Source organism: Bombus huntii, unplaced genomic scaffold, assembly GCF_024542735.1.
Source record: "Bombus huntii isolate Logan2020A unplaced genomic scaffold, iyBomHunt1.1 ctg00000136.1, whole genome shotgun sequence".
Taxonomy (NCBI): Eukaryota; Metazoa; Arthropoda; class Insecta; order Hymenoptera; family Apidae; genus Bombus; species Bombus huntii.
Genome location: NW_026099383.1, coordinates 95,015 through 109,985, shown reverse-complemented (window position 1 = coordinate 109,985; position 14,971 = coordinate 95,015). Strand labels below are relative to the sequence as shown.

Below are 14,971 nucleotides of genomic sequence, written 5' to 3'. Positions count from 1 at the left end.
GAAATTATACTTATATACAGTAATAATCTTCTATTGATTTGTGTATTGAAATACTCCAATTTATAACGTACATGTTATATGTATTTTGAGCAAAACTAAGATTAGAAGGAAATTAGATTAAATACCATAACGAGGTGTGAGAAGTGGGCAAAACTATTAAATTGTGTTTATCTATTATTTTTAATGTTTAAGACGTCGATTTGGTGTTAATTCGAATCGACGTGTCTTCAGATACCGTATAGTTTGTAGTAACTCTGTAACTTAATTACCGTACAAGAATCCTCTCCACCCTGAGCATGTTCGGCGCATATTATACCATCAGTGATATCAGGTGCATTAGGAAATTTGGAATAAGCTATTTTGCATTCGGCGTTCTTAATCACTGGCATTTGTACTTCCATTAATGCATTACGTCGTGGTCGTCCTACGAAGAAAATAAGAAAGATATTTAAGACTGGAACTATTTAATTTTATTATAAAATTGATATCACTTACTATATCTTAATGCTCCCCATCCAGCAACAAGGGGGTTATAGCCGACGAAGTTGCTCTTTCGTAGGGGCTCTTTCGTACAAATGGGATATACGTACCCTGAAAAATAAAAAAATAAATGAAAATGCAGGAAACGAATGACCAAAAGTATGAGAAAGAATTATACACGCTTTATGACACAATATATGTGTACAGTAAGAAATTTCAGGATATGATACTTCAGTAATACTCAATAGCATATATATATATATATATATTTGAGGACTTACTCGAAAATGGCACCTCCTCCACCAATCTAAGAATGACAATATTATGATTGTGTATGTTTTCTATTCCATCCATATGTGCACAATGTGCTGCGGTCAAAACATGCCTAGCCGATATCAGGGAACCTCCGCACTTCCATAGTGGTTTGTCTGGGTTTCGGGGATTACGAAAACCTAATGCAGCGATCCATGGCCAAGCGCCTAAAATGCAATAGTCATAGTTGTGAATATACATAATTTTTTCTCACATAACAGGTAACAACGATTATTACCTATTCGATATTCGATCATACAGCAGACGATAAGTACATACGTACAAATACTCTGAAATAGAGATTTGATAAAGACAGAAATTAAATTTTTATTCCAGTGGAATACAAATTATTAAATAATTCTATATAATTTCTATTTGAACTATACTGAACTATAAAGTTCAAACGTGTAATTTCTGCCCTAACAGTTTTTGTTCTCTATCCATATTATTACTCCTATATCAATTTTTTATTTCAAGCAAAAAGATACTCTTCCTAACATGAAGTAAAAGAAAGAAATAATTCAAGTTAATAAGTAAAGTTACTACCGATAAAATCATAGCATTATTATTTAGTCTAATTGAAATGTACATTGATGTGCTGTTTAATGCCTTTAAAGTTCATTCTTTGCAGTAAATGGCTTATTATTAATCGGAAAGAAAGACATAAAACGTACCAAGTTCAGCTGGTTTACCATCGACCACCCTGGTATGAGAGACGTTGCTAAAACCACAGTATGGTGGTCGCAAAGCCTTATACTTATACACAGTTTTTATTAAAATTTCTCTCTTCTCTTTGTTTGGATCGTTCGGACAGCAAACGATCGTAACATTGCCCTGGTATCTGCACACTGATCGTCTATAAAAATCGGTGGCTGTACGGTACTGTATCTGCCATATTTCTTGCAGAGGTTTACATTTTCTGTAGTCAAGGCACCTGCCTTCTTGATTGTCCGGTGTGGTACATTCTGGATCAAACAATTTTAAAACATTTATACAGTTCAAAGATGCGTAAGAAAGCGACACCGATTACTCAACTTTCGAAGTAAAAAGCCGATCAAGTCCACCGGATTGCCCTACAGACACGTATTAATCCGTAAGAGTGAGTCATCATGTTGATAATAATTATCTAAAGAAACTTTTCACGTGAAAATATAAAATTTTAATTGATTAGATATTGTGTTAGCCATACTTAAGAAAGAAAATGAAAATGAATGAAATGAAAGAAAAGGACTACCTTCAACCTCATTTTTTAAATAAACACTTTGTCAGTTTTTCGGTAAATAAATTCTTAGGAATTCAGGACAGTTTTTAGTGAATCATTTTGTTTCGACCGTTCGCGGAGAGACGCGATCGCGAGATAGCACGTCAACGAGAGTTGTAAGTTCCCATTACGATTAAATAATCGACGCCACGAACTGATCGATCCCCTTATTTCGATTATGATAATAAGGGTAGTTCAATGAAATTCCACAGAATTAACACAAATAAATTAATGTTTATTTCAACAACTTATTAACTAGAAAGATATAAATGGAACAAAAAAAATGTAACTGCGTTTTGGTTGATAAGTAATGCGCGACATACCACATGTGTTGACGGTTCGACTTCTCGAAAAGTTCTGAACGCCTTTCGATTTTTTTCGTTTTTTCTGGAAGGCGACCCCCACTACGTTCGGATCACGCCACATTCTTTTACTGCGAGGTAAAATACGGGCCACGAGTCGACGTTTCTGGAAGTCGCCCTGCTTAATGAACCATGTTTGTTTGCCGGGCAGACGCGACGATCCGTCTGCGACATTATAGTGCCGCGATCGATAGTTAAGAATATGACCTATTGTAAGCCGCATGGCGTAACATTCTCCCCCCGTTGAGAGGGTACCGATCAAACTAGCGAGGTGTGGTTGAAGTTCCCATCTTATTTCGTCTCGGTGGCTAGTTGTTCGGGTTTCTCGAGATCGGGTTGAATTGGCAGTGGGACAAGCCTTTTGACGCCCCGATCCAAAATGCTCTTTGCCGTCTGAACTGTAGCTGTCCGGATGACACCATCGGCGCCTGGTTGAACCTTGATAACTCGGCCCAGAGGCCAATGCATGGAGGGAACGTTGTCCTCTCTGAGGATGACGATTGTGCCCTTTTGGATGCTGTGTCCACCCTTGCTCCATTTATTGCGGTTGGTTAGCTCGTTCAAATACTCCTTATGCCAGCGGTTCCAAAAATGTTGTTTAAGCTGTTGGATATGCTGCCATTTGGAGAGTCGGTTCGATGGAATGTCTCTGAAATCTCGATCACGTAAGCACATTAATGAATCGCCAATGAGGAAATGTCCGGGAGTGAGGGCTAGGAGATCATTTGGATCGGTGGAGATAGGAGTTAGCGGGCGGGAATTGAGGACTGCTTCTATTTCTATGATAAGAGTATTACGGTGTTAAGCTCATATGTTTCTGTTTCTCCACTCGCGCTGCGCCATAATATCCTTTGATATTTCCGATCCTCTGGTCGTACGAGGAATTGCCGATACATTTTCTCGATGTCGCCAGTGAGTACGTACTGATGAGCGCGGAATCTAATTAATATACAAAATAAATTGTGAATTGATTCGAGAATATAGGATTTCCCCATTTTCATGATTATCGTGATTTTTGTATAAATATATTTTTTAAGATACTAATAATTAGGTACTTATAAATTAGTATTATCAATTATTTTGCATTTATAATTCCGCCTCTAGTATAAGTGTTAATTGAAAACTAACTTTATGTTTCAAAAAGTACTAGCAAAGTCGTTGAGTAACAAGCCACTGATGCTAACACAAATAGCATTGTCGTAATTAAATATTTCTAAATATTCATTTTTCATTTTGAACCTGTAGAAACAATTTATTATATATACTATTAGCTAAGTAATTGCATATTTAATTAAGTCGAAATATAAAACTTAGTTATTTTAATAATTTAAAAAATAAAAAACTGACAAACATTTCAATTTAATTTATGGTTGGAACAAAAGACAGTTATTCTTCATTAATTGAAATATTGCAATGCAGAGTACTTTCCAAAATACGCCGAGAGTATTCCTGATGGTGAAACGAGCGTTGCTTCATCGAACGCAGCTAAAGAAAACAACATCTATGTAGTTGGTGGTACGATGCCTGAAATAGAGGGCGCTAAATTGTACAATACCTGTACTATTTGAGGTCCCGATGGAACTTTGATAGCAAAACACCGAAAGGTAAGTAATATATTCCTTTATGGCTTTGAATTTGAAAATATTGGGGTGAAGAAAGTGACTCTATCTAGGAATAATTTAGGAATATACATATGTACATACGTATACTATAACCAATTCTATAATTTACGGTTTATAAAATACGTTATGATACGGGAAACGCCCATTTTTGTTGTAATGTGTTTGTTGTTGTATAAATTTTTCACATACTTAAAATATTATTATACTTATTTTTTCTCCTTTTTAAACATTATTAAATGATAAGATTTTTTAATAAAAGAAAGTGATAAAAACGCTGTCAGTTATTAAATAAAAAATAATTAAAGTTTAGGAGTTGGTAACTTTGATATTAAATTACAAAAGTTGCAGCAATAGAATTAGCGACCACATTTTTATGTTATTAGGTACATCTATTCGACATCGACATTCCTAATAAGATTACTTTTCGAGAGAGTGATTCACTCAGTCCTGGTAACTCCCTAACGACGTTCGATGTGAAGGGCTGCAAAATAGGTATTGGCATTTGCTATGATATTAGATTCGAGGAAATGGCACGCATTTATCGGAACAAAGGTACAGTAACTTAATCGATCAATACTTAACTAGCAAAAAATTAAATATCTTTCTTAAATATATTCTATATAAAATTAATATAATCTGTAACTCTGTATAAAAAGAAGCTTAATTTAAAAAACCAGTATATTTGCTGAAAATGAAACAAATAAAAGAATTAAAAGCACAATAAGAGGACTGTCCTCGCATATTCAGAAATGATGGAATGTGAACCGTGCAACTACGAAGTTAATTGGTATTCGGTGGCTTCATATTTCCTGCTTCTCTGGGTTAGGTTGCCAAATGCTGATATATCCAGCGGCATTCAATATGACCACTGGACCACTGCACTGGTCATTACTTCAGCGTTTCAGAGCGAATGATAATCAATTATACGTTGCCTGCATATCACCGGCTCGTGTTCCTTAAGCAAGTTACGTCGCATGGGGACATACACAGTTGACCAATCCCTGGGGAAAGATTCTTTACGATTTGGAAACTCAAGAGAATATGGCAGTCACCGATATCGGTAATTTACAGCTTAAAATTAAAAGCGAGAGATCCATGATGTAATTAATTTTTAGTCTCGTTAATTTATCGATTTAGCCATCTTCCTCTGTATTTGTTGAATTTATTAGTAAGCATTACTTATTACTTCGTATGTTTCTTTTTTCTATCAGATCTAAAAGTTGTTGAGGAAGTAAGGGCTCAGATACCTACATTTTCTCAGAGACGTACAGATTTGTACGACACTGTCTGTAAGAAGGAGTAACTCTACACTAAAACAGAAAATGTTTTTTTATAATATTTCTACTACGATATCCTTTTTTTGTGAATTATTACTAATTTCTTATCATTTGTACTAAATGAATGACTCAATTAAGAAAACCAAAACGTTATAAATAATAATCTGTATATCTTGTGTATCAACATGTAATTGGATATTATAATAATATAGGAATGCTATAATAATATAGGATAATAATATAGGAGAATAGTAATATAGAAAAAAACTACATGCTTTTAAACACCTTTAATATCGATCACATAAATTGTTATAATTCACAATGATTACGCATACATAAAAGACCCCTTGATAGTAAAATTTACGATCAAAAGGCAATTACGTATCGTTTAACAACATTTAATTTATAACACCTTTTAAACATTTAGACAGATTAACACATAACACTTCTTATATATAAACATCAATTCGAAGTTATCAGCTTGGAGAAATTGGTCGATTAATACCTGTAGATTGTCTGTCTCGATGAAAGACTTAAAGAGAGCAAAAACATGATAATGCCGCTAATATAATATTCCTTCTTTCTTGTATCTGTCTGCCTCTCAGGTCGTTTTACTAATTACAATAAGTAATTTCGCCTTCTTTGCGCTCTCTTTTAACGCATTCGAGACCGAAAGAAATTCATATCAGTCAGTAGGCAAGGGTATAGTATACATATTTTATATATAACTTATGTAGTAATGTATATATCATGTTAATTTCATATTTTTTTCAATATAGAATTATTATATATATATATATATGACTGTACATAATACATTATAGAATAACATAGTATATAATTTTATATTTTAAAAATATGAGGCATACTATTTAAGATTGTCATCGATTTAAAATCAAAGTATGAAAAGGATACCCTGGAGAGAGTAAAACACAGAATCATTCTAACTAAACATTCAGATCGTACCGACACCTAGGTATCGTCTTACAATTAAATCTCGGTCTCGAATGGATTAAAATGAAATACATACTTGCAGCTTCAACATCTTCAATATCGAGAAGATTCAAACTTTACAAATAAATGTAAATTGCGATGTAAAACAACGCGATGTAAAAAGGGAAAAAGGAGGAAAGAAGGAACAGGGAAGCAAAGAGAAGAAACGAATTTTTCATTTTCTCTTGCCAGGAATATAAGATGCTAAGTAATCTTCCTAAGTAATCTCCTCCAGCTTTTTCTAGTTTGATCAATAATTATTAGTACATGTTAGGAAAACAAATAGAATTTTTGTTCTCAAGCGAGGTATAATCTAAATTTTGTATGTACACAAAAATGTTAAATATCTGTAATAAACATGGTATAATCAATTTTTTTACATAAAATTATATTGTATAGGCTATTGTTATTTAAACATTTTAAATTGGATGAAGAAAAAAAATGACGCAAATAAAACGTAGGACATTTTAATTAAAGAGACTAATATAGAGATTTATCTACTTAACTGTGATTAAATCATCTCCACTTAACGCTCTACCTCTTCTATTAATTATGCTTCGTTAAACTATGATTACAGAGGATGGGTTTTTTGATAAAATGACATTCTGACAAATATATATAGATCGATATATATAGATATAGATAGACAAATATATAGATTCTTACAACAGTAGTTATGAATGAACAGTAGTTATTGTATCAATTCCGTTCTTCAGAAGCTTCATTTGTGAAAAGACAATTCGCCAGAATATGGATTCACTGTAGTTATAGCTATAGGATTTCAATCTAGTTGACAGACTTGCTTTACGTAGAGAATATCTGTCTCTTGTTCTACCTTATCGCGATTCTCTCCTCATCTTATACGCTTTGTCGAGCAAAGTAATATTGGCATATATCTCGGCTCTGGTTACAATCATTAGTTTCCGCCTAAACGGTTAGAATCACATAGCTCGCGCTCTACTCTCGTTTATTCAACATTCAGGCCATATGGTCGCATGCGACGAGTTTTATGTTAATTCCGACCGATTACAATACCTTTCTTTCGTTTACAAGGAACGACGAGACTGGCAGTTGCGTGATTTCCAATGCAAAAGCCGCGATATCTGCACGATAACCTAACCTCAACCGATTTTGTTGTACTATTCTTACGTGGACTTCGTTTGTACCACTTTCGTAACAAAAATAGAATACGTAGAACACAGCATTCCGTTATGCGATATTGTCGATTCCTAACATCCGAAAAATCAGAGATAATTATTTCCCTACAGTTGTACATTTGTGTGAAAAATTACGAACGTAAAGTTGTTTGGTGCATGCACAGTCCTCCCCTCCGCTGCATTTGCGTGGACATGCTAGAAAGATTCACTTTTCCACGGTGAAACTGTATGTATTATAATTTCATTTTTACAAAGGTCGAACATCCTACTATGCATAAATTTAATATTAATATAAGCAGGTTTCGTGTTAAGTATTACATCTGACGTATAAGCACACGTGTGTACGAGCCTTGGTTTTAAATGTCTTATAGTAGACACCGAAAAGATTATTCAGTTGGATATCTGACTCAATATCAATATTTTACTAGGAGATAACATGTTAAGAACACGTTGGTGGATGGCATGGGAGATGATGAATGAAGACATACTTCTGTGAGATACATAAAATAGTAGTCAGAACGTATTTTGGCGCTTGGGGACAACAACAGCTTTTTTTTTTTTTTTATTTATTTGTTGGAATTACAATCAATTCTCGCGTTGAGAATTTTCAGTAATTTTTCTGGCGTGGCGCAGTGACATGGCTGTTTATTTACAATAAGTTAATACTTATTATAGATAGGTATAATTTATAAGTATTATAAGTAAGTGCATTAGCTTAATTTGGATAATTAAATGAATCTAACGTTTAGGTCTAGCGGGTAGTGCCTCTTCAGCCTGCGAATCTGGTCCGTCGTATCGAGTAGTCCAGTGATTAGGGGGTTTCGGTGTTTCTTGACTCTTTTGCTATATCTGTCGCTATATTTTGCTATTTCCTCTTTGACTGTAGGTATCTTGAGGTCGCGATGGATGGTTTCGTTGGTAACATACCAAGGTGCGTCTATTAAGGCTCTTAGCGTTTTCGATTGGAATCGTTGTAGTATTTCGATGTTGGAGTTACTTGCTGTTCCCCATCGCTTCCTATATCCCTATATTCCGTACTTGCTTCGCTTGGTACTTTTATAATTTTCGCAGTTACATTAAAAAATTTAATTCTTAACAGATTAAAGATTTAACCTCTTGCTTTATAGTGTACAATAATTTTTTTTTTTTTTTTTTGTATAGGTTATGTGATCCATAGTTTGAGTAAGCAGTACACACACACACACACACACACACACACACACACACACACACACACACACACACACACACACACACACACACACACACACACACACACACACAGATATATTTACGTGACAAGCTTTCATTTCAATCTATATTTAAGATTAATATTTTATCAGTTTCTGTTCGTAACAACATCGAAGTAGTCAATAAGTTTGAAGAGTATAATTAAGGAAGCTATGAAGCAAGAGGTTAAGAACAAATTCTGAAAGAGGTTATGTACAACTCAGTAGTACTGCTTTACATTACTTTGCGAATTACTTTTCAAGCATAAAAATAGTTTAACAGCCACTTATAGTTACTTCCTTACCATTACATTCATTAAATTCGTTTGATTTTGTAAACTAAATAACCACGCTGACCAGTCTCTTATTTAAAATAGAATTATTTTGTCATATATCCAACAGTTTACTTTCTCTTCGTAAATATTATTAATAATTTTATCAATTTCGTATACTTCCATCCTTCGTATAAGTGACAATAAATCAGAAGAGCTTCATAGCAATATTGAACAACATACAGTCAACTACAGCACCATTAGATACATCCACCATACAGTCAACTACAACACCATTAGATAACAGCAATACAATAGATTATTATTTTCTACGTGTCATTGATTCATCATCATCATTTTCCATTTTTTTAGCATATGTAAAAACGTATCTGACGTAATCTTACCTCGCTCTTTGAGTACAAAAATCCATTCAAATGAAACAAAGGGAAAAGAAATAAGAAAACAAACACTCACATACGAATCTTCATTACATAACTGTATGTACTCCTCGAGGTATAATTACTCAGACACGTTACAGCGTACCTTCTTCGTTCCCTGATGGCTGATGTTGATCGTTGACGTTTATAGTGAAAGAATTTCGTCAACGGCGCCATCTGGATCCCTGTTGAAAAATTAAACTAGCCGCAACAGCACCATTAAGCTCATCACCCAGAGTAGCTTTTGTTGCTGAGTCGTGGAGGAATTATTATCATCAACGACATAAACTTTACCAGTTCCGGTAATGTTCTTCATGTGATCCAGGCATTCGAACTCGCAACATCGCTTTCCAAGACGAAATTTTTTGCATGTCTGTAGTAAAAAGAAATCGAATCTGGTCCGTCGTATCGAGTAGTCCAGTGATTAGGGGGTTTCGGTGTTTGTTGACTCTTTTGCTATATCTGTCGCTATATTTTGCTATTTCCTCTTTGACTGTAGGTATCTTGAGGTCGCGATGGATGGTTTCGTTGGTAACATACCAAGGTGCGTCTATTAAGGCTCTGAGCGTTTTCGATTGGAATCGTTGTAGTATTTCGATGTTGGAGTTACTTGGACAGCAACAGCTGGTGATACTGTCATACACCTCCATTTATAAACTTTCGAAAATCGATGTGACCTTCAAACTTTAGTGTATTCTGTTTCACAGCACAAAATGTTTCCGAAACGTACGTTTATTGTTACAATAAACTTGACTAGTGGCTCTGAAATACTATCCTTGAAAAAACAATGGGGAAATTGGAGCAAAAGCAGAAGGAAATAAACAAAGACCTTGTTGGTTCGTAAAAATAAAATATGCTACAGGAAAAACTTTTTCCAACGGATTGAGATGCGACAAGCTTTAAAAGCTATGACGCGAATCGAGCGTTTGTCTACAAGAGCGCATTTTCGGTGGATATATATGTCGGAATGACATTGGGGATAGGGTTGTCGGTGTTTGAGGAGTCTTCATTGAAGGTAGCCATCGTTGCGGTGTAACGAAGATACGATTTATTGACACAGGTATGAATAACACAGGTTTGACAATCTACCACGGCGGTGAGACGTCCGCGACACTAGTGACAATGGTCTCCGGTTCGATAACGAATCCGCGGCCAACGGGATGACAGATGGGCGTTCTCGCTGAATCTAAGTCTGATTCGTAAAAATAATTGCTGAGCGTAAAGACGTTACTCTTTGGTCGACGGGAGCGCGTAAAAGAATGCCCGTCCCGTCCCGATGATGCCACAGAGGAAAACTATAATGGGGTGTGTCTAAGGACACGAGATCATCGGATTCGTCGAGGAAAGCCTTCGTTTAGGAAGTAAGGGAAATTGACGTTGCTGCTAATTGGTCAATCTCCATATCGGTGGTTAGAAAAAGATGGTAGCCGCCCTCGAGGGAAAGTTGCTAGTGGGAGACGCCGCTCGTTGAAAAATATGTCTCCCCTATCTTCCCGTAGTTGGGACAAAGACTGTTTGTCTGTTTGAAGGACTTTAGTTAACTAAACCTTAAGATTTATAACGGGCCCTCGGGCTAGCCGAACATGTACTGCGGAGACGCATCGACATCTGGCAATCATCTTACTCGAAGAATAGGGTCTGCGTGTGGCGAGCCACGGGACAGAAACCGTGGGAATGTTTACTGTCGCGTGTCGCCACGAATATTTCTTTTAAGGAGAACTATAGAATTACTCCATACCTTTGTTAGGCAAAGCGTTCATCCCTTGACCGCGGCTACGTTGGGCGACAGACTGTCACCTCGAGCCAAAGCTCACCGTCACTAATCTCGAACAATTACAATCGGATTGAATAACTACAATAGTTTAGTTACAGTTATAGTAGACTTTAGATTGCAATGTTGCGGGGCTATCCAAAGGTTCCGGTGTCCTTTCATCTCCGACATATAGATATACATGTATATGTGACGAAATATACTAAAGCAATATTGACCCTTTGTCGCTGAAAGTATCAAACTACAAAACTTCCTTTCAAATTTTCAGAATAAGGAAATCAGGATCATGATAAATAATTGGAACATAATTAAAAATAATATATCTTCTCTATAAGATAATGAATACATTGGTTCATTTAATTTTTATGGATATTCAAACGCTTCTGTGAAATAAAACGTCAAGATTATAGAGTATAAAATTCATAGCTATGAAATAACTAAAACTCTGATGTATTATTAAAAATATACGTTAGGTTGTATGTAGTGATACATACAAAGATTACATGTACAAACCCATAATTAACACAATGCTACCGCAACCATTCTGCAATCTACCTTGCCCAAAACACTCTTCCAGTCACCTCCAAACTCTTCAATTCTCTCCACCTAACCACCCACAAACCATTCACAAACATGCAATTCCCGACAAAAGAAGAACTTATCGTCAGTTGTCCTTAACATCTCGTTCATTCATTTGGTCCCTATCCCCCTATTTCCTCCCACTGCGATGATCGCACTACATTTTTCCACGTCTCTATTCTATTCTCTGGATGATCTGAATTCTCGAGCAGTCGAGTGACGATTGATCTGTACAATTGATCGATTTCTTTTTACTACAGACATGCAAGAAATTCCGTGTTGGAGAGCGATGTTGCGAGTTCGAATGCCTGGACCACATGAAGAACATTACCGGAACTGGTAAAGTTTATGTCGTTGATGATAATAATTCCTCCACGACTCAGCAACAAAAGCTACTCTGGGTGATGAGCTTAATGGTGCTGTTGCGGCTATTTTAATTTTTCAACAAGGATCCAGATGGCGCCGTTGACGAAATTCTTTCATTATAAACGTCAACGATCAACATCAGCCATCAGGGAACGAAGAAGGTACGCTGTAACGTGTCTGAGTAATTATACCTCGAGGAGTACATACAGTTATGTAATGAAGATTCATATGTGAGTGTTTGTTTTCTTATTTCTTTTCCCTTTGTTTCATTTGAATGGATTTTTTTACTCAAAGAGCGAGGTAAGATTACGTCAGATACGTTTTTACATATGCTAAAAAAATGGAAAATGATGATGATGAATCAATGACACGTAGAAAATTATAATCTATTGTATTGCTGTTATCTAATGGTGTTGTAGTTGACTGTATGGTGGATGTATCTAATGGTGTTGTAGTTGACTGTATGTTGTTCAATATTGCTATGAAACTCTTTTGATTCATTGTCACTTATACGAAGGATGGAAGTATGCGAATTGGGAGAAGTCAGGTTGAGAGATGCAAGATTTATACGCTCGTTCTGTCAGTTATCCCAGTGTCTGTTACGCGATAGAAAATGAACGAACTGAATAATAAATGCATTATCGGCATGAAGATTGCTTGATGTAGGCCACCGCTTTTTTTCTATCCTTCCGATACCATTTTTCTTTTTTTTCTTTTTTTGCGAAACACTTTGCTAGTCGTGAGAAGCAGCAATTCCCTTCTGCGAATCAATTACGGTTCACGAGAAATTGTATTATAGCCTGGAACGTATTCAAATTATCTTCAATTATTCTCGGCTGTTTCCATTTCCATTCGTCTCTTACGTAAGTACTCGTTTGATGTACGTACATAGTGAGACAATAATCGTTAACACCTTTAATGTCTTCAGTATTATAGAATAAGACGCGAAAATACGTTGAAACCTGACTTTTAGATTCGCGAGACTCTATAAGGCTTCGAAAGTCTCTTGTTTCAGGCCGAATAAAAAATTGTAGATGAAGAATTACATTGCGAGGTCTGTTAAGGAAAATTTTAAATCGTATCGTTGTAATAGGATTATTTCAGAGAGGGAAATTACGTGTTGCGTGCGAAGCCACGAGCTTTCTTTCAGGCTAATATACATAATTGTCCTATCGAACTTTCCATCTAAACCGTTGCGCTCACACGTGGATTTTGCATTTCAATTTTCTTACTTACAGTCCAGTCCAGTGAGACCAAGTTAAATTTTTCAGCCCTCCGAGGTAGAATATGTTTTATAGAGAGACGTACAACGCCATGAAGGGGAGACAGATCAATAAATTGGGTTATCTTTAAATTACTGACAATCATTTCATCGACGCGGTTTCACCGACACCGAGTCCCCCGGCAACGTCTGTCAAAGCTTATTTACCGATACACTGAAATCAACCACAATCATTTTACCGACCTCTTCCTTTGCTGACAGTTATTATACTCGCTGTCATATGTTATCGTTGATTATACATCTTTATTTACAAATTCGTTCCTGTGTATAACGAAACAAAGGAAGAAACGAAAATGATACGTTTCATGACGCATTGTTAAATTATTAATTAACGAGAGTTACATATCTACATGAATGCTTTGAAATGTCAGTTATAATTCATGAAAATGGATACAAGCCATTTTACTATACATAAATAGAATTATAAAGACATGTTACGTACTAATGCTTTTACGAAATATATTTCTGTATACGTTTGACGTTTCTGTATTATTCCTTATGTGCTTTCTGCTCTTGTGTTTAGCTCGTCGGAAGTAAAAATACGTTAAGCGAATCAGCTAATCTATTCGAGCGTTTCAACGGCTCAGTCTTCTCTTATGCAACTACCAAAAGAGAAGATAAGTCTTTGGTTATACAACATTTCATAACGTCCAAAGTAACGGGGCACTAATTAGTTGCAACTTTAAGACAGACCAGATATCAGTCATCGTCCGTAAATACATTTATTACGATCGTTTAAAGTTTAAAGAAACACCGTTATAAAGTCGTAATACGAGACAAAGCGAAGAGAAAGTAAACTGTTGGATATATGACAAAATAATTCTATTTTAAATAAGAGACTGGTCAGCGTGGTTATTTTGTTTACAAAATCAAACGAATTTAATGAATGTAATGGTAAGGAAGTAACTATAAGTGGCTGTTAAACTATTTTTATGCTTGAAAAGTAATTCGCAAAGTAATGTAAAGCAGTACTACTGAGTTGTACATAACCTCTTTCAGAATTTGTTCTTAACCTCTTGCTTCATAACTTCCTTAATTATACTCTTCAAACTTATTGACTACTTCGATGTTGTTACGAACAGAAACTGATAAAATATTAATCTTAAATATATATATATATATATATATATATATATATATATATATGTACTACTTACTCAAACTATGGATCACATAACCTATACAAAAAAAAAAAAAAATTATTGTACACTATAAAGCAAGAGGTTAAATCTTTAATCTGTTAAGAATTAAATTTTTTATTGTAACTGCGAAAATTATAAAAGTACCAAGCGAAGCAAGTACGGAATATATGCGGAATATGAATCGCTCAACGAACCAAAGAGCGGCTCAGTGACAAAATTAGTAAAGTAAAGACCACAAATATTACAACATTATATTCTACCACAAAATAATTCTCTATACAAAAAAGGTACACAACGAATCGATTTTTCACAACGATAAGAGTCAACAGAACCAATCAAGACCAGACGAGACTCTCATAAGACAACGATATCAGAGGGATCAAATCAGCGACTTCAATCTATGTTACAGAGTATAGTTATCAAGAAAAA

The 14,971-nt window shown here is 35.3% G+C and overlaps 1 long non-coding RNA gene across 1 annotated transcript; it reads right to left on the bottom strand.

The window, feature by feature from the left end:
* Window positions 1-766: 766 nt before the first annotated feature.
* Window positions 767-2,053, bottom strand: LOC126877240 (uncharacterized). The gene is made up of 3 exons (XR_007694867.1): window positions 1,467-2,053; window positions 1,031-1,285; window positions 767-959 (listed from the first exon to the last, which is right to left on the bottom strand). It is a non-coding gene; the product is annotated as an uncharacterized LOC126877240 (long non-coding RNA).
* Between the last annotated feature and the right edge of the window lie 12,918 nt (window positions 2,054-14,971).